The sequence below is a fragment of the Cervus elaphus genome, chromosome 23, assembly GCF_910594005.1.
Source record: "Cervus elaphus chromosome 23, mCerEla1.1, whole genome shotgun sequence".
Classification (NCBI taxonomy): Eukaryota; Metazoa; Chordata; class Mammalia; order Artiodactyla; family Cervidae; genus Cervus; species Cervus elaphus.
The window spans coordinates 79,807,997-79,830,247 of record NC_057837.1 but is presented as its reverse complement, the minus strand read 5'-3'; the positions used below and the strand labels follow the sequence as shown (position 1 = coordinate 79,830,247).

At 45.9% G+C, this 22,251-nt stretch overlaps 1 protein-coding gene and 1 long non-coding RNA gene across 6 annotated transcripts in view; one reads left to right on the top strand and one right to left on the bottom strand.

Annotated features, from left to right (window-relative positions):
* TSHZ2 (teashirt zinc finger homeobox 2) overlaps nt 1-22,251 on the bottom strand; it is a 477,265-nt gene that overhangs the window by 313,233 nt on the left and 141,781 nt on the right. The gene's annotated exons all lie outside the window — the stretch shown is intronic.
* LOC122682012 lies at nt 11,328-12,945 on the top strand. Its single transcript, XR_006337190.1, has 3 exons — nt 11,328-11,381; nt 12,461-12,702; nt 12,819-12,945. It is a non-coding gene; the product is annotated as an uncharacterized LOC122682012 (long non-coding RNA).

The window sequence follows — 22,251 nt, the reverse complement described above, 5'->3', positions numbered from 1 at the left end:
TAAGAACTAATAAGGAAGTGATGGAAGGACGCTAATGACGTCCTGGGCTCCCAGCCTTCGCCAGGGGAAACGGGCTTCACAGCGTCAGAGGGCTCTGGGGAGGCAGGGCGCTGGGCGGTGGCTTCTAGCAGCTCCTTCTGCTTTCTGCTTGGGACCTGCAGGGGCTCTCGACCTGGCGGACCCTGGAGGTGCCGCATGGCTGGCTGACCTCCGGTACCCAGAACCCTGATGATGGGTAACTTCAAATGGCCCCAAACATGCGCACGCAGCGAATAAACCCATACCGTGGATTTCAGGTAGGGTGCTGTGCTACATAACATTTCCACAGTGCAAAGGGGAACCTCTGGAAACTTCTCTTTGGCTGAAACGTGCCTTTGACAGGCAGAGATAAAGCTTCTTCACTGAAGGATGTGGCAAAAGACAGGCTGGAGAGAGATGGAGGTCCTGGTGGTCCACACCTTCCCCCAGCTCACCCTCTTCCTGGAGTCTTCCCAGCAAGCTTTGCCCCTGTGGGTCTCTCTACATCCATAGAGATGCAGAGGTAAGAGCTACCACCAGTAGGTCAGGGGAATTGATTAGACTAGAAACCCACAAAGGTCAATGGGGAGCTACTGTGCGTCATGAGGTAAGACAGGGATATATTGCTGCGGAGTGGTTAGAATGTGGAATTAAACCAGTAAGCCGCTCAGTCTGCGACTGAGGTCAAAGGCACTCTTTGTCGTGTGGTTTCCTTCATAACACTCATATTATAGTGTGTCGTATTATATTAATGCACTATGATATAATATACTATCAGAACATACTGATGTTACACATAGTATATATGTGTATATATATATTTCCTGTTTTATTATTTTTGTCTGTCTCCTCACTTGAATTAATTATTTATGAAGGCAAGAGCTGTTTCTGCTTTCTTCAATGTTGTACTCGCAGAGCTTAGAAGAGTACCTGGCATAGTAGAGTAGGTACTTAATAAATATTTACTCTGTGAATGAATGAATACATGAATGAAGGACCAACTAGCAACTCTGAGATCCAGCTAGGTCAAAATACAGCCAGAGAAAAAGGAAATGCTTGAGTAAAAATGAAGAGGATGAGAGTGGATAAATTTTGTCTTTTCCCCAAAATGTTTAAATGCTGGAAAACATGCAAAAAAGCTTCTGAAGGCAGCTATAGTCAATAGGTAATGTCTAATGTGGATCCCAAGAAAACAGCCGAGTGGATTAAGGACTGGACCTAAAGTTATCAAAGGAACCAAAAAAGAGAGGACCAAGTTTTGCACATGACATGTGTTATCATTAGGAATGTAAACATAATGATAAATTATTGTAAATTGTAATAACGCTTTTGAAGCTTGGCCATGTACTCGCCACTCTTGCTAAGCCCTTTATCTGACACTAAAGATTGCATTTTTGATCACTATGTACTTGCTGGCCAGGTACACAGAAGTAGATTGATTTGCGTGGAAAGGACAATAGGGATTCAGGGAATGAAGAAAAGCATTCCGGGAAAGCACACAGTGCCTGTTGGGGAGGGCAAGCATGTGGTGAAACTTGACCTAAAGCAAGCCCTTGCTCTGAAGGCACCTCCCCCGGAAGCGGGCAGTCTGGTTTTCTCACCCCACCAAGCACAGCCTCTGTCTGCAAAGAAAAACTGAGATAGTCTGACGACCCCATCGATGGAGTATTCAGATGCCATGTATTCAAGAAGCACCAAGGACTGCTATGTGCCAGGCCCTGTCCAAGAGGTGGGTGCTGCCCTGAGCAGAACAGACTAGTCTCTGCCCTGGGGAAGCCAGGAGTTCGGGAGAGCGAGCAGTTACAATACGTCTCACGAGTGCTGCACGCAGGGCCTGGGCTAGTGCATCCCCATGTGCGAAGGGTAGGCGTTTCAGAGTAATTTCAAGAAGAAAAGGTAGTTGCAGCTAAGCAGCTTGAGAAGCACCGTCAGAACAACTTTCTGAGACCCGCTTAGCAGGGAGGGTGGCGTGCTGAGCTTCCTTTCTTCTGGCAGACGAGTTGTGTGTGAGACCTCGCTCTCCGACAGACACCCTCCCATTGAAGAAAGAGTCTGCCTTGATTCACTCAGCCATTCGTTTCTTCAGTTGGGCAGTGAACAGATGAGCCCTTTTCTATGCACTGTGCCTGCCAGTGGCCAGGGGAGACACAGATTGATTCAGCCTTGTGGGATTCATTAGTTCTGGGGGTGGAAAGGTACTCTGATAGCCAGAATATTGAGAGCGCAAAGCTACACGGCAGACTGCAGGAACACAGGCCTGGTGAATTCTATCTGAGGAACTTAGAGAAGAGTTCACAGGGACTGGCGTGTGTGAACTGGGTTTTGAAGGATGTATAGAAGTCCACCAGGTAGAAAAACACAACCTAGACAAAGGGGTTGGTATTTTGAGGGGTAAGAGGAGGAAGTACACAAATGGGAAAGCCTTAACATGTTGGGAAAACTGTAAAGTGCTAGATGTTAATCAAAGTGAGAAGGAAGTTCTTGTTGAAGGAACTTGGTAGAGGACTGGGACAGGCAGGCATGAAGGCTGCTTTTTGGTCCTTTGGGGGAACCAACATGGACATTATCTTTAATGATGGGTTGAGGAGTTTGGGCTTTGAGTCTCTGCCAGTGTTGTTCAAGCTTCAGTCATTCGTATGTCATCTTCACATTTTTTTGCCATAGCTAGTTATTGACTTTGGAGAAGACAGTGGCACCCCACTCCAGTACTCTCGCCTGGAAAATCCCATGGACGGAGGAGCCTGGTAGGCTGCAGTCCATCGGGTTGCTACGAGTCGGACATGACTGACCGACTTCACTTTCACTTTTCACTTTCACACATTGGAGAAGGAAATGGCAACCCACTCCAGTGTTCTTGCCTTGAGAATCCCAGGGACGAGGGAGCCTGGTGGGCTGCGGTCTATGGGGTCACACAGGGTCAGACACGACTGAAGTGACTTAGCAGCAGCAGCAGCAGTTATTGACTTGGGATTTGTTTTTTAACCATCCCACTTAAAAAAAACACACACATTTTATTAAATTTACTTTAAGAGGATGTTATAAGTCAACATCATAAATGAAAGTCAGGTTCACCATAAACAAGATACAACTGTAAAAATAAATATATAGCTATTTAAATAAAATGTATTCATTGCCTGCAATGCAGGAGACCTGGGTTTGATCCCTGGGTTGGCAAGATCCCCTGCAGAAGGGAAAGGCTACCCACTCCAGTATTCTGGCCTGGAGAATTCCATGGGCTATACAGTCCATGGGGTCACAAAAAGCTGGACACAACTGAGTGACTTTTTCACTTTCACTGGTATATTTTCCCCAAATGATCTCACACACACTGCATTTTCACAAACATTGCTGGAACTGTGGGATTCGCTACACATGGTCAGATCAGAGCTGTGCTTTACACTGATACCTGTGTTGCCAATAAGAAGCATGGACTTGAGGGGCTGGGTGCAGAGACCTGCTAGGAGGTGATGATACTAACGGCAAGGCGACGAAGCCTCGGATGGAGTGGCGCGGTGTGGGGAGAGAGGGACGGTTTGAGAGTCGTTTCAGAGGTAGGCCAAACAGGATTTAGTGCCGATTAGACGGGGAAGAGCAGGGGCCGGCAGTGACGACGGGCTGGACGTGGCTCCGTAATGGAGGGGCAGCTCCTGACAGCCATTTACAAGGTGATTCCATTTACATCAGAGTCATTCACAGAAGCTTAGGAGCTGGAGCTCTTCAAGGCATCAAACACAGTCATGTAAGCTCCAGGAGCTGAATTCTTGATGACAGAGCCAGCAAGATCCTCCCTGAGGAAACTATTTACTCCATATACAGTGTTTAAGATGGAAAAAGAAAGAAAGAAAGAAAGAAACAGGGCCATGCACCCACCTGTTTGTGCTCAGCTGCAGATGAGACAGAGACATGGAAGGAAGCTTTCTGCTAGCAGGTTTCCCTGAATTTTGCAAGTCTAATTCTTTGATTCTTAGCTACTGAAGGGTTATTATCAATGGCAAAATCGAACAAATAATCAGCAGAACATAGCTACCATGGGAAATTGAAGTAGGAAATTAGTTCACTTCACGTATTTTAATTTTTCAGAACCCCAAGCCCCATCCCCACACATTTGGGGCTCTGGGGCAGGCAGATGAAGGCAGAAATGCCCCCCAACACCCCCCTCCCCCACGAATAATCTCTACTATATTAATCGATTTCAGCAGGTAACTGATCACCTTTTCTTCATTTTGCTTCTGTACATGAGATCTGTGTATCGTCACTTAACAAAAAAGAAGGGGAAAACAATCCTGGCAGCCCTTTTAATCAGTCAGAAGAAACAGCAGGGAAAGAATTCCAAACCTCTTTTCCCTCCTCTTCTCTCTCAGCAGAGTTTTTCATAGAATGGTGTAACGTGAGGCCTTCCTTTGGGTAAAGCAATTTGCATCACTTAAAGGAGTGAAAGGGAACTTTAATACCAAGTTTATCTAAGCTACTGCGAGAGAAGGGACTTGGAGTGCTAATTAAAATCAAGAGAAGCACAGACTACTGGATGGTTGGGGGGTGGAGAGAGGCTGGGGAGACAATGGTTTTGGGGAACATAGTAGGTCCACCTACTTTGCGTGTTACCTGAAGAGGTCCTTCAGGTTCCTTTCCTATAAAATAAAGGTATGAGTGTCTACTGCTAGGGTTTAGGTGAGATGATGAGCTATTGCATGTGAATGTCAGCTCAGTGCCTGGCATGTAGCAGGCAGCCAGCAAGTGATGCGCAGAGCTGTGGGCCTTTTTTTTTCCTCCTGGTCATTCACCTGCCTGGGCTTCCCAGGTGGCTGAGTGGTAAAGAGTCCATATGCAGGAGACTCGGGTTCGATCCCTGGGTCAAGAAGATCCCCTGGAGGAAGAAATGGCAATGCACTCCAGTATTCTTGTCTGGGAAATCATCCCATGGACAGAGGAGCCTGGTGAGAATAGCCACTAGATTAGCCACTCAGCAGCAACAATAACAGTTCATCTGCCATTTAAACTCAAACGAATTTAAATTCCCCTAATGACTAGCTCTCCCATCCGTTGATTTTTTTCAATACTTATTTGGTAAACTCAAGCACCGATATAAACTATCCAAACATGAATACTAGAAATGGTATCATAAGAGAAGCATCCTTAAGTAGGATCATTTCAAAGTCTTCCCTCTTGGGAGAGTGATCCACACTGTAGCACCCCATATGATGGAACGCTCCTCAGCATCAAGAAGGAACATCTGATACATGTGAGAACTGGCATGGATCACAAAGACGTTACGTATGAAAGAAGCCAGTCCCCAAAGGTTAATTACCGTAGAACGTTATCTGTGTACATTATCAGAGAGACTCAGTATCCAGAAGGAGCGCGGCTGAGTGGGTGACAGGGTGGAGCTGGAGGGAGGTGTGAGTACAGAGGGGTACAGAGGGGAGGAGGGGTTTCTGCAGCCGTGGGGCTGTTCCCTGCGCTGACTGTTGTGACCATAATACGAGTCATGCATGAGTTAAAATTCACAGAACTGAACACCACCAGGAAAAGTCCATTTTACCATACGCTAGTTTGAAAAGTAACATTAAAAGCCTCCGAACACAAAGTGTTCATTCTTGGAAGATGCATTCCATTTTAGCACACAGACAAAAATAATCCAAAACAGGACACAGGGCAACACCTCCTCTGTGTGTGTGTGTGTGTGTGTGTGTGTGGTGTGTACCTGAGCAAGAAAAAGAGTGCAAATGTCACATATAAATTATATGAGCGTGGGGGTAAGTGTGACATTTCCCTCTAGGTTATTGGTTGGGATTATGGACCCGGGTGGGGTAGAAGAGCAGTGAGCCAGGAATGGGGCCAGGAACCGGGGAGTGAAGCATGCACAGGGGATAGGTGACCAATCGAACTCTAAAAGCAGTAGCTACAGTCCATCTGCTCTGGTAAAACCATGCACGTGTGCACACGGGGACGACACAGTAGCCCGTGGGGCTCTGAGTGAGTGTGGCTGCGCTACGTCGTCAAGGAAAGCGCCTTTGAAGAAGTTTGTAGAGAGTGCATCTCATTCAGAAGACTCAGACAGGTGAGTTAAAACCCTGAGGGACATCAGCTCTTCCCTTTCAAAACTCCCAGCTGCCCTTACGTGGCTTTGTAAGCAGGGAAAACAGAGTGTCAAACTGCCAGACAGTCTTTATGGAGGCAGGCAGTGCTCCCGGAAGAATGAACATGGGAAATACTGAAGCGTCAGGAGGGGGAGAAAAGTCCTCTTTGGTTCAAAACCTTTCCATTTAAAACCTCAAACTGGTTTGTTAATGTTAATAGGCAAATCCACTCAAACGCTCCTTTGCAGACAGTTTCAAAGAAATAATGAGTTCCTCCATCTTCTGGATAGAGGTGAGGAGGGCAGCGTGATGTCTTTATTACTGGGGAGTCTGGGGTTTCCCGGGCCCTTTTCTATGTCTCGCCCTCTGTGTTCACATACTGACTTTGCCTGGTGAATCACGCCCACTTTACGGACGGGGAAAGTGAGGCTCATAGGAGGTGACTTTTACATGAGTGGAATGCCTTTCATTTTTCAAAAAGTGTTTCCATGGGTGTCTTTGCCTCCAGATAGCATCAAGGACTTGCCCATGAAACACATGGCCTAAATTCTTAGAGAAATGGAAACAAATCTATCAAAGAATGCAAGGACAACATTCTTATAAAAGATCCTCGAGGACAGGCTGTTCACATCTGTTTGTTCTAGTAGACAAAGGGTTAGGCTAAACTGACCTTGCAGTCCTGAGTACACCCCACAGTCCGTGTCAGGAATGTTGATAAGGATAAATCAAGAACACAGAGTGTTACTGGCCCTGCAACTATGGAGTCCAGCAAGTTAGGACAATTTTCTCAATACTATATTTGGCAATATGATAGGATTTGTTGGAATGTCTAGATGTTCGGTTGGTTTTTATTGGTTTCCCTCAGAACATCGAATACACACAGACCTCAACATAAATAAAAATGTAAAATTACATTTTTTTCCAGGAAGGTAAAATGAGGATTTGTTTAAGCAAGAATGTACTGTCAGAGGGAGAGCGGGCAGACAGGTGAGGAGCTCAGATCCATGTTTCTCAGTAGCCCCCCTCATTGGAGGTCCATGCTTGGGCTGACCCCCAGCCCGCTAGTATCAGCTTGCTCTGCAGCAATCTGGCTTTCTTTGGGTAGAATTCAGGCTTGTGTTTTCTGTGTGGAATGTCTACCAACGTGGCAGACCACAAGGAAGAGACCCAAGTCGGGGAAACAGCAGAACTGGCTCAAACTGGGGGTGTTATCCTTACGGCTGTCCATGTTGCGCTGAGTTATGGGAAAAATGAGATTAATTACAGGAAGTGGAGACACATCAAAGGCAAGGAAGTGGCAGATCAGAGCTTCTGGCTGAAGGGACTAAGTTGAGAAACAAACGGAGGTCACGTCCGAGTCAACAGTGATGGAGGCTAACGCAGAGTGACGTGAAGCCCCGCTGGACAAGGTGAGGGGCGTGGGCTCTCGGGGACCCCTGTGTGGGGGCTGCCCAGGGAACCCGGGGGCTTGGCTCACCTCCTGGAGGAAGCAGAAGGCCAGGGAAGTGATGCAGCGAGTGACACGAACACCACAGGTTTTGCTTTAGTAGCATAAGTAAATGCAGGGGAGGGAAAGGAAGGGGAGAAGGAAATAGACCCAGGGATGAGGAGTGGAGGTGAGAGGTGGGAAGAGAAGGGAGGGAGGGTGGAAGGGCCGGAGAAGAGAAACAGTGAACCAGAAGTAACGTGAAAGTGGATCCCAGAGGTAGCCGGAGTGAACGCCAGGTCCTGGAAAAAAAAAGTGGATTCCAGAGGTAGCCGGAGTGAACGCCAAGTCCTGAAAAAAAAGTGGATCCCAGAGGTAGCCGGGGTGAACGCCAACTCCTGATACATACTTTATATCAGGACAAGCTAACTAAACACGGATTTTGTAACACAAGCAATTTACTATTTAGTGCATTTGCTTAAATCCTGCTGGGTTTGGCACAAGATAGCCAAGTGCATAACACATACACCTGAAGAACCATGGGGCAGGTCTCGTGATGTGGGCACGGCACGAGGAAAGGGACTAGAGCGAAAGGAGGAAGACAGAGGGATGGGGTGAGAGACCGAGGAAGGGCAGGACAGGAGGGGACTCGGGTTTTCCAATGGAAAATGGAGGGAGGAGAATTCCCTTCTTTGAGGGTCACAGAGACTAACGAGGGGTAAAAGCGATGGCGACAGCCTTTGGGGGTGGACAGGACTCAGGTATTTTGGAGACGCGGAAGTCCACCCTTGCCCTAAGTCCTAAGGGAGCGGCACTCTCAAAGGATGGCAGCCTCTCTCAGAACACAGGATGCCGACAGCGAGACACGCAAGGGCAGGCAGGCGCCTTCATGAAACCGTGAGAGCAGGGACGCCGAGCTGCCCAGGAGTGCGGACGAAGCCTGGGGCGGGAGCGGACAAGGGGCCTTCCTCTCGGCCAGGCTGCTTCTTCCTTAGTCTTCTCTCCGCCTCTCTGTCTCCTTTCCCCTTTCCCATTCTGTCTCCATCTCTTCCCATTTCTCTTTCTCACTTACACCTTCTCTTTCTCTCTCAATATGGAACACACACTGCTTTGTTTTCAAGACGCAGAGTTCTGCTCCCAGTCCCTGGAAGACAGAGTTGCCTGTGTGGTTCCTTTCTTTTTCATCTTTTCAGGGTCATTCAAGTGCAAATGGGTGAACAGTAACAGATTAAGATGCAACTCCAGTTAAAGTCTTTAGACGCCACAACGCACTAATGTCAACATGCTGTTTTAGCAGCTGCAAATTACTAGAAGAAGGGAAGTTGCTTTTTGTGTGTGTCTCTGGGTGCTTTTTCTTCTTTTTTTTTTTTCTTCTAAAATTCAGAAACCTAGAGACTTCATAAAAACTCATCGCAGAGAGACTGGAGTGAGAACGCAGAGCATGGGAAAGCACGGTATAGACAGATGTGAAGCTAGGCTTATTTCTCCCCAACTTCCATTGCCGGGAAGCCATCTCTAAAGAAGGGACGGGTTTGATGGGAGACTCATCAGAGGACCCGGATGCTCAGCTTTTAACTTATTTTTGCAAAGCAGGTATTTTCTTGCAAATAAGAATTACAGAATAGCCTCCAGCTAAATTGCAAGGAGTCCCTGAAGAGCAAACCCTCAGAGGGGAGACTCACTGAAGAAGAAAATGAAGATGACAAGGCTGTTGCTTCTTAATAAACATGATCGCATTTTCAGCATGCATTATTTATTACTTTTCTTTCACTGATTTATTGTCCTAAAACATGTAATCTAATATGGAGAGGCGCACACATGCCCGCACAGATGTCCCGGTGTACTCCTCATGTTTCACAAAAAACAAAACATGTAACGACCCCAAATGTTCAGGAGGTCTCGGTTAGATGTGGCTTATCTGTTCATCTTTCTCATCTCTCTGATTTTCTTTTTTGCAAGATGCATAAATAGAATAAAATCCTTATCACCGAAAGTGATACTATCAGTCCCTGCCTGTGTTGTATTGAGTCACTTCAGTCGCGTGCGACGCTTTGCGACCCTGCGGACCGTAGCCCGCCAGGCTCCTCTGTCCGTGAGATTTTCTAGGCAAGAGTACTGGAGTGGGTTGCCATGCCCCTCTCCAGGGGATCTTCCTGACCCAGAGACTGAGCCCACATCTCTTAAGTCTCCTGTTTTGGCAGGAGGGTTCTTTACCACCAGCACCACCTGGGAAGCCCTTAGTCACTGCCTAGTAAGCTTCATCTCTATGCAGAGGGCTTACTATATAATATCACTGATCCCACAGAAGAGACCATCTCCCCCACTTTGGATGCAGGAAAGTGGAGGCTCAGAGAGTTTAAGTGACTTGCCTGAAGTCACAGCTACAGATCGCTGAGCCTGGATTAGAACTTGGGTGTCTGGACGTTAAAAGCATGTTTTAATTGGTAAATCACACTGTCCTGGAGCAAGACAGCAAAAAGCTGGCGAGGGCAGAGCCTAAGCTCAAATCCGGTTACTCTGAAGCTAGAACGTGAGGTCTTCTCCACTAACCACACTGCTCATAGGCATGTAAGTTCCTCCAAAATCAGTCAACACCGAGCCTTTTAAAAGAAAACAAACAGCAACCTTTGGGTCTGCCTCTACCTTACCGGTAACTCTTTTTCTTTTCGTTTTTTTCTTTCGGTTCTGTCAAGATATACACATAACCATTTCTTGAGGCTTATGTGGACTTAAGTGCACAGCATCTAGTGTTAAGAAATTAATAACCGTCATTAATAAGTAAACTTACTGAGCCACTCTCAATGATGATACAGTGTGAACCAGTCTTTTTTTTTTTTTGCTCTTGCCAGGAATTAACAAGGAACAGGACCATGCACCTCCAGGAACACTTTCTGTTAGCTTCCCTTCCAGGAAGGAAATGAATATAGCACTGAGCTTTTCCGAGACTGTGGACGTGGTGCTGGTTATACAACGAGGAGACTCTAGTCATTCAGGTCTGGGATCCGTGCTGAAAAGTTAAAGGCAAGCAGAGAGACGCCAGGAGCCTGAGCTGGGATGGGGTTGACGGTGAGTGAGCAGGCCAAAGCTGCATTGGGTATAAGAACGGCCAAACACGGGCCTGAAGCGCTGACCTCCAGTCATTGTGTGGACGTGTCTGTTTGTGCTTCTTGATGACAACAGTAAATCACATTCCATGTACAAAATGTGGAAGTGATAGGCGAATACAAAGAAAAATAAAAACCATGACAAATTGCATGATGGAAATATAACAATATTACATAATAATATAAAATCGCCTTTATCACTGTATCTATTGTTATGCTTATCTCAGATATACTATAGCTATAAATAAATATAATGTATTATAGGATCATAACATACATACTATTTTAAAATCTCCCTTTGTTCACCCTCCTCAATATAATGGCAACTTTTTGTTTTTAGGAACATATATTTTTTAATGGCAGGTGATAATCCATTGTGAAGTATTACAATTTTTTAAAATAATGACCCCCTTATTAATGGGCTTTTTCAGTGGTCATGTATGGATGTGAGAGTTGGACTGTAAAGAACGCTGAGTGCTGAAGAATTGATCCTTTGGAACTGTGGGTTGGAGAAGACTCTCGAGAGTTCCTTGGATTGCAAGGAGATCCAACCAGCCCATCCCAAAGGAAAGCAGTCCTAAATATTCATTGGAAGGACTGGTGCTGAAGCTGAAACTCCAATACACTGGCCACCTGATGCAAAGAGCTGACTCATTTGAAAAAACCCTGATGCTGGGAAAGATTGAGGGCAGGAGGAGAAGGGGACAACAGAGGATGAGATGGTTGGATGGCATCACCAACTCAATGGACATGAGTGTGAGTAAACTCTGGGAGTTGGTGATGGACAGGGAGGCCTGGCGTGCTGCAGTCCATGGGGTTGCAAAGAGTCAGACATGACTGAGAGACTGAACTGAACTGAACTATTAACGGGTATGACAGTTCTTTCTAATTCCTCCCAATATTTTACACCCTTCATTGGATATAATCTTGCACATATCCTAGTGTGCATATCCTTCCACTAACTACCTAGAAATGTAATGATTGTGTCCTGGGCCACGTTCACTGCAGAAGCATTTGATACATCAGCAAAATGTTCTTGGTAGGGTATTACCAATTTGGGCCTCCTGTGGATACGTAAAAAGGCTCATTCTCATGTCTCTCCAACTCCCCAGTAATAGATATGGCTATCAAAAGTACAGTAATGATTTGATAGCCAAAATAATAATAGTAATAGCATGTAATAATAATGGTAGTTGGTAGTTTATAATGCATTTCTTTGGTAACCAATTCAGATATGTAAGGCCACTTCCTTGGTAGCGCAGATAGTGAAGAATCTGCCTATACAAGGCAGGAGACCCGGGTTCGATTCCTGAGTAGAGAAGATCCCCTGGAGAAGACAATGGCAACCCACTCCAGTATTCTCGCCCGGAGAACGCCATGATCAGAGGAGACTGGTGGGCTATTGTCCATGCGGTCGCAGAGTCAGACGCAACTGAGCAACTAAACTAATCCCCACTAATCAGATATATTAATATACACACGCCAAAGTTTTACAAGAATCTACTGTCTTAAAATGTAAACAAAAGCAAAGAAAAAGCAGTAGCCACAAACATGAACTCCAACGGCCCTGGGGGACAAAATGAGTCCTGGACCAGAAAACAAACAAGAAACCCAAGGCAGAACCGGGTGGAAGGTGTCTGGTTAACACCAAAAGGACATTGTCTTTCTAAGAGTTGACGTGGATTCGCCCGTAACAGCTTAGCTATGAAGAAATGTGTCCTAAACAGGGTTGAGACAACTTCTTCAACAGAAGAATTGCTTTTCCTTAAGATCTATATCTCTTTTCCCTTCCCCTCTCTAATTTAGGAAGATGACTTAGTTCTTTCTCCTTCCAGGAAAGTGTACATATTCTGCGGGGCCACTGTGAGTCAGATTGGAGTTGAGAGTCACCGTCTGGGTTACCAACAACAAGCTTCAAGAATGAAGCCAGGTGACTCGTCAGGAAGAAGTCACACTATGGCAGAAAAATGACGCCCGTTAGCAAATGAGAGAGTAGAAGCCTGAGCAGAACCTCTTCTTTCCTCATGTGCACAAGCACGTGCAAGCTGCTTCTCCTCCTCTTCAGCCTGGCAGCCTGGTGCGTCTTTGAGGCTTGGGATCAGGCCAAGCAGGGGTTAAATCTTGTCCGTCTGTCTGTCTGACTGTCTCTCTCTCGTCTCCCTCCCTAACTCTCCTTCTTACTTTTTCTTTCAGCAAATATTTATTGAATCAGCCTCTCTGTTGTGTGCTGGGGATACATTCCAGCCATCCGTTCAGCCATACATTCAGCCACGGAGACAGAACATCCATGAAGGAGCCCAGGATTCCCGTTTCTCCTTCTCACTTCTCTCTCTTCCTGGTGAACCTCGCGGATTTCAGCTCCGACTCTACATGCAGCAGGGATCTAGGGAGCCTGGTTTGCATCCTCTAGGTTCTTGTCAAACAGCTGCGAATGACTACCCCAGACTCTATTGTCTGCAGACTTCCGGCTTTGACTATATTTTACTTTCCTGTAAAATATGCTATTTCGTTTCGAGATCTGCTGCTGTCCACCAAAAATACAACTCTGTTACTAACCCTGCCAGCTCCTGAATGATACCTTTGTGGACACTAAAAACAATTTAATGGCATGTCACAATAGCAATTCACTCTGTTAATAGCCCCGCTCAATAATACTATATTGCATAAACCTCCTCCAGTCGTCTGACAAATAATTCACCTTTATTCACTCCACAGTAAGCTCCATTTCACTAACAAATATATTTCTCCCCAAACCTACAAATATCCAGCATCTCTGTCCTGTGACAATAGCTATTTTTTCGGATGAGGTCAGTGGTATCAGGTTTCCATTACCGCTCACTGGCTTAGTCCCAATGACCATCTTTTTCCACGCAGTGCGTCAAATTAGGGGACAGCATAGTTTCTGATTTCTCGCTCACACACCAGTGCATGAATGCACCATGATTATGCAGGCACGGGAAGCATTTGCTCTCTCTGTGGACAGTGGTTCAGATGGAGAGGCAAGGAACATTCCCTTCTCTGAGAACGCCTGTTCATTCCATCTATTTATTTTTTTAAATGTCCCCTTTGGTGGCAGTAGGCAACGGGCTCTTGACCTGGGAACCGTGGTCCTTTAAATGCCTAAATTCAGGCATTTAAAAAAAAATCATTTCCACCAAACTTTACCTAAAATTGAGGGTTTCTTCAGTTATAAATGCAGGCACCTGATCACGGGACCTGTGACTTTAGCACCGGTACAAATCACAGGTATCATCATATCATATTACAGTGTTGCAGAGATATTGAAATATCACTGACATTTATTACTATTTGAAAATTATAGTAGTTATTAGGCCTCCTCATAGATTGTGTTATCGAATGTCTTAATAAAGAAGTACGTATATAACTATATCCAAGTCTGTTTCTTAAAAAATATTTTGATGACTACATTTCCATATAATTGGATCTTTTTGGTAGTCTTTTATTGATATTTAGTAACAATATATTTTTATCATGTGCATTTAAAAGTGGTATTCTGAAAAGGGGTTGGGGATGGGGACTCAGCCAATAGTATAAAATAGTTAAGAACTAGCTCTCTGCAGGACATGTGGTAGGAAGGAGCATGTGGTTGGAAGTCAGGCACACAAGGGCTCAAATCTGGATTTTTCAATAAAAGTAATAACACAACAGGCACCCCTAGCATGCTTTCCACGGGCCAGGCATTGTTCTAAATGTTTTGCATGTGTTCAATGCGTTGAATCTCTACTCTGTGAAATCTGTCCTTTCACTAGCCTTCACTTTACAAAAGAGGAGTCTGGAGCTCAGAGATGTCGGCAGCATGTCCGCGATCACTGAGCTGGTGAGCTGGAGAGATGAAGTCCGCGCCCGGAGGAGCCGCTCTTCATCTCTCTCGCACATTAGTGATTAGAGCAAACCAACCAACCAGCAAGTGCTCTGCATGCCACATCACTGCTCCGTAAACTGACCCTGTAAGCGTCTTCCTGTAGTTATTACTGTAACTTTTTAGATGAGAAAAATGGGATTAAGGAGAAGTTGGATAGGTGGCACAAAACCATACAGCTTGGAAGAGACAGGTACAGCAATGCCAAACCCGGTGTATTGCCTGTTTTTGTGAATCAAGTTTTACTGGCCTACAGGCACACCCCTTTGTAAACGCATTGTTTATGACTGCTTTCTCGCAACATGGCAGAGCTGAGTAGTGCTGCAGAAACCACAAGGTCTGCAAAGGCCAAAGACGTTTGCCATCAAGTCCTTTACAGACTAAGTTTGCAGCCATCGTGTGCTACGCCACCTCCTGTCTGCCTGTCACTTACTTGTTGCAATGTGGTCCTGGGAAAGGAAGTCACCTCTGCCTTCAGTGCCCTGAATGGTAAAATGGGGTCATAGCGGTGTTAATATCTTGGGATGTTCATGGACATGAAATGCGTGGAAAGAGTTTAGCACAGTTCCTGGCACAGGATAAAGGTTCAGGAAATGTTGGTGGCTATTATTATTCCCATGATTTTCATTTGAATCTGTAACTAAGACCTCATGTCATGCTCTAAAAAGTTTAACAGTTCATAAAGTCAAGTTAGCAATTTCTGGGCATGTCAGCCGCCGGAAGAAACTGACCCTGATGCTGAGTTTCCATCTCATTCTCTGAAGAACTAACCTGCCTCTTAGATTAGGACAACACTGTCCAATCAAACAAACCAACTACCAGTCAATGAGCCGGTGTTTCCAGCACCACTCAGCCATCTCTTTCATTACGTACAAAATTCAGCCCCTAAATGGATTCAAGTGACTGGAGCTCAACCTGGGTCACAAGTCACCCAAGACATAGACACCTGATGGCAAATGAGCACAAGGGTGCAAACCCCATGGGGTAAAGGACAACGTCAAGTAAAGGAGACTGGATGGGGGAAGGCCAGGCCAGGGAAGACTGGAATTATTAATACCTAAAATGGAGTTTATTGAAGGAAAGAATGCCAGGCTTTTTTCCTTGCATGCTGCTTCCCAGGCAAACACTGGCTGATGCTAAGAAGAAGTTGTCTTCCCCATGCTCTGTCCACAGAGGCAAAGAGAAAACTAAGATGGTTACATATGTTTAGGGAAAATCAGAGTGTTTTGGCTTCAAGTTTGCTTTCTCTATCAACCATATTAAGCAGGCAATTACTCAACACTCCATTTGGCCTGGAAGATGCTGCCTTAACATGGAGAACCCTATTTATAAGCTCCTTTTAAAAGTGAAAGCAGCAGAGTGATGTGGTTGGAAACACAGCTTTGGAGTTAAGCACGCATGGGTTCAAAGCCCAGTCCCCCCATTCCCAGGTTCATTTTTCCTGGCTTCAGTTTTCTGATTCAGGAAATGGGGTAAGTACTTGTATTATGGGCCCCAGTACTTCAGCCTTCCATCTCTCTGTGCCTTTCCCAGCTAACTAGAGTGTCCCTCTTTCTGACTCCCAGCTAGGCATGTGGCTTGTGTCGTCTGTTGGGATGTTGGCAAACGTAATGCAAAACAGAAACTGAAAGGTGTTTACATAACCCAGCTTGCTCACTTTCCTCCTGTCCCACTGCTGCAGAAAGAAAATGCGTAGGTTAGCCTGCTAGATGGAGAGAGCTGCCTGGTACGGGGCCAGGGCGTCTCAGCCATCACAGTCAAAGCCGTCCCCTATCAGCGGACAGCTAGCCAGTTCCCAAAGACGGGAGAGAGCCCAGCCAGGACCAGCAGAGCCTCTGAGCTGACCTGGACGCTGACCGCAGATTTATAGATGGGCCGGCTAAGCCCAGATCAGCTGCACCCACATGCTAGTGGGCCAATAAGTGTTCACAGTTTTACATCAGTGAGGTTTAGGTTTGGGTTCGTAGGTTTATGTTGCTGCCTTTGCTACATAGCATTGTCCTGTCAGCAGATTGCTTGCACGCATGCTCAGTAGCTCAGTCATGTCCAACCCTTTGCGACCCCGTGGACTGCAGCCCGCTAAGCTCCGCTGTCCCTGGGATTTCCCAGGCAAGAATACTGGAGGGGGTTGCCATTTCCTCCTCCAGGGGGTCTTTCCTACTCAGGGATTGAACACACGCCTCTTGGGTTTCCTGCATTGCAGGTGGATTCCTTACAGCTGAGCCACTGGGGAAACCCTGTCAATAGATTAGCTGATATACTTACTTCACAGAGTTGCCTTGAAAAATAAATAAGATCATACCTAACAGAGTTGGTGCCCAATGAGCAGAGGTGCCTGGAAATACTAGAATTGTTACTGGAGCAAAACACGTTCGTCGATATTAACCCGCGTTCTGTCTTTAGCGTTTTATGTAACCAGTTGTGTTCGTCACCTCAGGGAAGGGATGTTGCAGGTAGAAAGCAGAGATGCCCTCCATCTCTCCTTAGCTTTCTTCTCCCAAAGCCTAACCCCCTTGAAAAGCTTAGAGGATTTGGAACAGAAATAAAAGAAAAAGGATTTGGGCCAGAACAGAGAGTTGAGAGTAGGTCTTCCTCTCCCCTATTTCACACCCACCCCCCCAGATTAAGAAGAGATTCCAGTTGGGCTGGGAGGGGGAGAGAAGAGGGAAGAGAAAAAACTGCTCAACAGTGGAGGCCAACACCCTGGGGATTAAACGGCTCTGGTATGTTAGACAGCCAGGATACCAGGGTGGCCTTGCAGAAAGATATCTGTGCTCAGCCACGGCCCAGGTGCCAGAGAGAGCTCCCTGACACCATGAAGGAGGAGGTGCCACAGAACACCAAGGGGCTCTCCACTTTCCCAAAGACCCTGCTTTTCGTCCCAAACATCTTAGGCTGGCATATTATCTGGATTTCCAGTTCAACCTCAAAGGAAGAGGACTCTGTTAACAGGTTGGGGTTAAAATGTTGTGTGTGCTTTGCTGAAAATAGGAATTCCCTTGTAGTCTAGAAAATGAAAATATATTCCTTGCTTCATCCATCTTTAATTTGTTGCCCTAAGATGCATACTCACTAGATGACAATAATATGATGGTTACTGTTGATAGGGGGAATAGTTATTTTTAAGGTCCATCAATTATTTTGGGCTTCCCAGGTGGCTCAGAGGTAGAGAATCCACCTGCCAAGGCAGGAGACGCAGGTTCCATTCCTGGGTCAGGAAGATCCCCTGGAGAAGGAAATGGCAACCCACTCTGGTATTCTCGCCTGGAAAATCCCATGGACAGACAAGCCTGGTGGGCTACAGTCCATGGAGAAGCAAAGAGTCAGACGTGAGCTAGTGCCTAAAAAACAACAATCACTTATATTGGTATGAAAAGTAGAGAAGCTTTTGTAGCCAGAGTAGATGACATTTAAGAAATACCTATCAATAGATGACCTCATCTCCAATAGATCAGATCCTAGGAGGGAGAGTAGGGGGTAAAGAGATTCACCAGAGACACCACTGTCCTTGCAAGATGACCCTGGCTGCCCCAGATCCTTGAGAAGAAAGATCCTTCCACGGAAGTCACACCCTGGCAGTCTTCAGGCTGTATCTGGCCAGGAGATGTATTTTCTTTGGCTTGCTTGATATTTTTTAAAAAATGCTATCAACCCTTAAAAATCAAGAAATATCTTTCCAAACACACACACAAAAAGAGATCCAGATTTCTGCGTGTGTGCGCGCGCACTCAGTCGTGTCTGACTCTCTGTGGCCGCACGGACTGTAGCCAACCAGGCTCCTCTGTCCATGGAATTTTCCAGGCAAGACTACTGCAGTGGGTTGCCATTTCCTCCTCCGCAGGATCTTCCCGACCCAGGGATTGAACCTGAGTCTCTTTTGTCTCCTTCTTCAGCAGGCAGATTCTTTACCACTAGCATCACCTGGGAAGCCCATAAAAAAAAGTGAAAGTCGCTCAGCCCTTGCTGACTCTTTTACCATCTGATTTTTTTTTTGCCATCAGATATTTACCATCTGAGCCACCAGGGAAACCCTAGCTCCTTTTAAAAAGTATTATTAATAATAATAAAAAAACTACTGGTATCTCAGTCAGTACAGGAGACTGGGTTTCGATCCCTGGGTCAGGAAGATCCCCTGGAGAAGGAAATGGCAACGCACTCCAGTATTCTTGCCTGGGAAATCCCACGGACGGAGGAGCCTGGCAGAGCCCAGCCCACGGGGTTGCAAGAGTCGGACGACTGAGCGGCTCACCAGGAGCGCCCCCGGGGCTGGGGGCAGCGGCGCCCTCTAGAGGCAGAGCGCGGGCTGCAGCTCACGCGGTTCCCGCCCCGCAGTCTCGCCGATTAAAGGGGCAGCGCTAGCTGCCTGCCATCAGTGGTCCCGACTCTCCGAGTAAACTAAAACTCCTCTGTGCCCGTGGTATTTCTCAAAGTGGAAAAATGAAAGCACGAATAAGTAAGCTATGGGTTTCTTGCTCACTAGCTCATTTATTTTTTCTGACTAGATTTTGGGCATTTAATGTTGCAATTCTGAATTCATCCTTAAGATAACTCAGGGGTGGAGTACGTTTGCTTCCTGCGCTGGGACCTATTGTTTTCACAAGCACCTTGATACGGTGCATGCTCACACACACACATTTAGGGAGTAACAGAACAACTTGTGAACCATCTTGCTTTTGTTTGTCTAAAGTATTTTTAATTTTCCCCCAAATAGAAATATTTGTTTTCCAAAGAGGCCCACATATATTCTGGGGAAAAATAAAGTCTATCACTGGAACTTTAGTAAGATTCCGAAAAGACAGCAAAAATGTTGTGGCAAATGGGGGTGGGGGGGAAGGCCATTTGTAAAGAAGTACTATTTGTATCGAATATCATGAGGAAATAAGTGCATCATGACAATTTTGTACATCTTCTATGATTTGATTGTCAGTAATGAGGCCCACTGGAGAGTGATAAATGTGCAGAGGAAAAGTATCTATTTCACTTACGCCTCAAATTATGCAACTCACGGTTTGATAGCACTTGGCAAAATACAAGTGTATTTGAATGGAATTCAAATTGTTGCTCTTTGCCTAAGACACAGGTAATATCACCAGGGGTCCTGTCTTTGGATTTTTATAAGAGGTAAGAGTTTAAGTAATAGTAGCACTATTACAAAATTACCTTTAAACACTGAAAACATTTTTACTTTGTTACAGGGTGTAATTTCCACTCTTTCCCTCTAATGGCTCATATACAGAAAATGATACACTAATGCAATTTTTCAAATTTAGTTACCTTTTCTTGTGTTCTAAAATTATATGTTCTCATCATTTGCCCTGTTTGTCAGTCTCCAGAATCCATTTATTTCCCTGTTCTTATGGTTCCATAATTTATCTTCTTGTCACAGAACTTTCATAAACTTTTTTTTTTTTAAGATACAAAATACTTGCAATAAACTCTGACAAAAACGCTTCCAGTTCAACTTTTGAAATCTTTCAATTATGTTTTGAACGATTATCATACTTTCTAGTGTTGCTGTGCTGTGAAATCTCTCACGGAGTGACATCTTACTAGGTTAGGGGGAAAATTACTTGAAAAGAGAATCACTTCAAACCATTTATATTTCTTTGCTTCTTCACTTTTGAATATATAGATTTATATTCACGCTCATAGCATGCAGAGAAGGGAAAAAAGGAACGATGAAACGAGAATCGTGTCGGTGATGGATAGAAACACTATTCAGTCAAACTTCAGTTATCTAATGGGGGTGTGGGGTGGGCGGAGATTGTGTCTTCCCGAGCCTTCGGATACCAGAGGGAGACAAAGAGGAATCCGTGATTAGTGGGGCTTACTAAAAACAACAAAACAAAGCTCCGTGGTCTCAAACCACTGGAACTGCTCAACTCAGAGAACTTGGAGAAGCTTGGCTGTGTCTTCCTTGTCAAAATCAGCGGACAGTCATGGTACTAGTGGAATGCTCAGCAAGATTCCCTGTGATGCTGAAGGAATGAGTCAAGAAGCCCCAGACCTGTGCTATTTAATGGAGATACAAAGTGAGCCACTATGTAATTTAAAATTTCCTAGCAGCCACATTAAACAAGTAAATAGTAACAAGTAAAATTAAGTTTGATCAGGTATTTTATGTAACCCAGTATATTCACAATGGTGTCATTTTACCATGTAATTCATATAACAAATTATTTTTTCTTTGTTTGAATTTTATATGTATATATTTATAAATTACATAGCACATGATATATACAATTATACCATATAACAACCTATTAGGTTGTTCACATTCTTTTTTCCACACTAAATCATTGAAATTACAGGTGTAGCTTATGCTTATAGAGCATCTAGATTGGGATTAGCTGCATCTCAAGTGCTGAATATGTGGTCCACGGCTACCATTTGGGGCAGCACAGCTCCAGACTGTATCCTCTGGACCAGATTTAGGTTTCCCAAAAAGTGCTCCCGAAGACAGTGGCCTCTCTTCCTATGGCACTTGGCATCATTTCTTGCCAGGGCTTGTTCGACTGTATCTCTCATCTGTGACTACTGACAACAGACCCACTTTGCTCACTACTGTAACCCTGAGTTTTGAAACATAGTAGGTGCTCAGGAAGCACTGAATAAATGGGCTAGTAACGCAATGAGAGAACGGCTGCATTTCCTTCCGTGGAAAGTGAAGCCGTTTCTGAGGAGGATCCAGGTGCCGGAGACGCTGTGCCGCCCGTCACGACCCCCTCCCAGAGCAGCTGTCCCCCAGCTACGGCGAGTGGGGCTGCCGCTGCCCGCAGCCGCCCCCGTGCAGAGGACTGTCCTCAGAGGCTGACAGATGCGCCTTCCCTGGGGGGTCAGGACGCCTCCGTGAGGCCCTCAGCCGGTGCCCGACTGACCGGGGAGCACAGAGACCGGACTCCTTGCCTCACTAGAGGGGGCCCTCCTGGGGGTCACACTCCAGGCCCCTTTCCTGAGGTTCAGACCAGCTCAGCCTTCACCCGGGACCACAGCTCCCCTGGGGTTCCCCCGGTAAATCTCCTGCACCCAAACCCTTGCCTCAGGCTCCGCTTCTAGCGAGCGGGACACGAGATGCTGCAATTTTCTGTCGTCACATTTTAGCACGTCTTCCTCCTACCCCCACCCCTTTAAATCCACCATTTCTTACAAAATCTTTCCCAAATATCTTTCCTTACTAGTCTTCTTCAAACTATCAATATGCCACTTCCTAAGAACTATTTGCCCACACAGGAGAAGCCTCCACAGGCTTTGGGCTCTTCTACGTGGATATTCATTTCACCTCATGAACGCACCAGTAAATTCTCTGAGCGTGCCAGTCAAACAGTGGTGATTCACAGCCAAACCCACGACTGCACAATCCCGCAGTTCTCCCAGGTGATAACGGGGAGTGATAATCCTGTCATTTCTCCATGTGGCCCAACCTTCACGTGTGTGTGACAGGACATCATGAAAATACGCACTTCTCAGGCTCTGGCTGCCGCTCCAGCTGTTTAGAAACAGACGGGAGGATTGGGGGGAAATCTTAGAAAGGCATTTGGATGAGCAGAGCAAACCACACTCAACTGGCTCACGGCTTGGCCAACGTGTGAGAGCAAAGAGCGACCGAGGACGCGAGCGACGCGCCGACTGCGCTTGCTCTGTTGTCCTGATTTACAGAACAGGTGTGTCTGTTCCCTCTTCCAAATGGCCGAAAATGTCGTTCCCTCCGCTTCAGGACCTTTGCACTTACTGCCCCGCCTTCTGGGA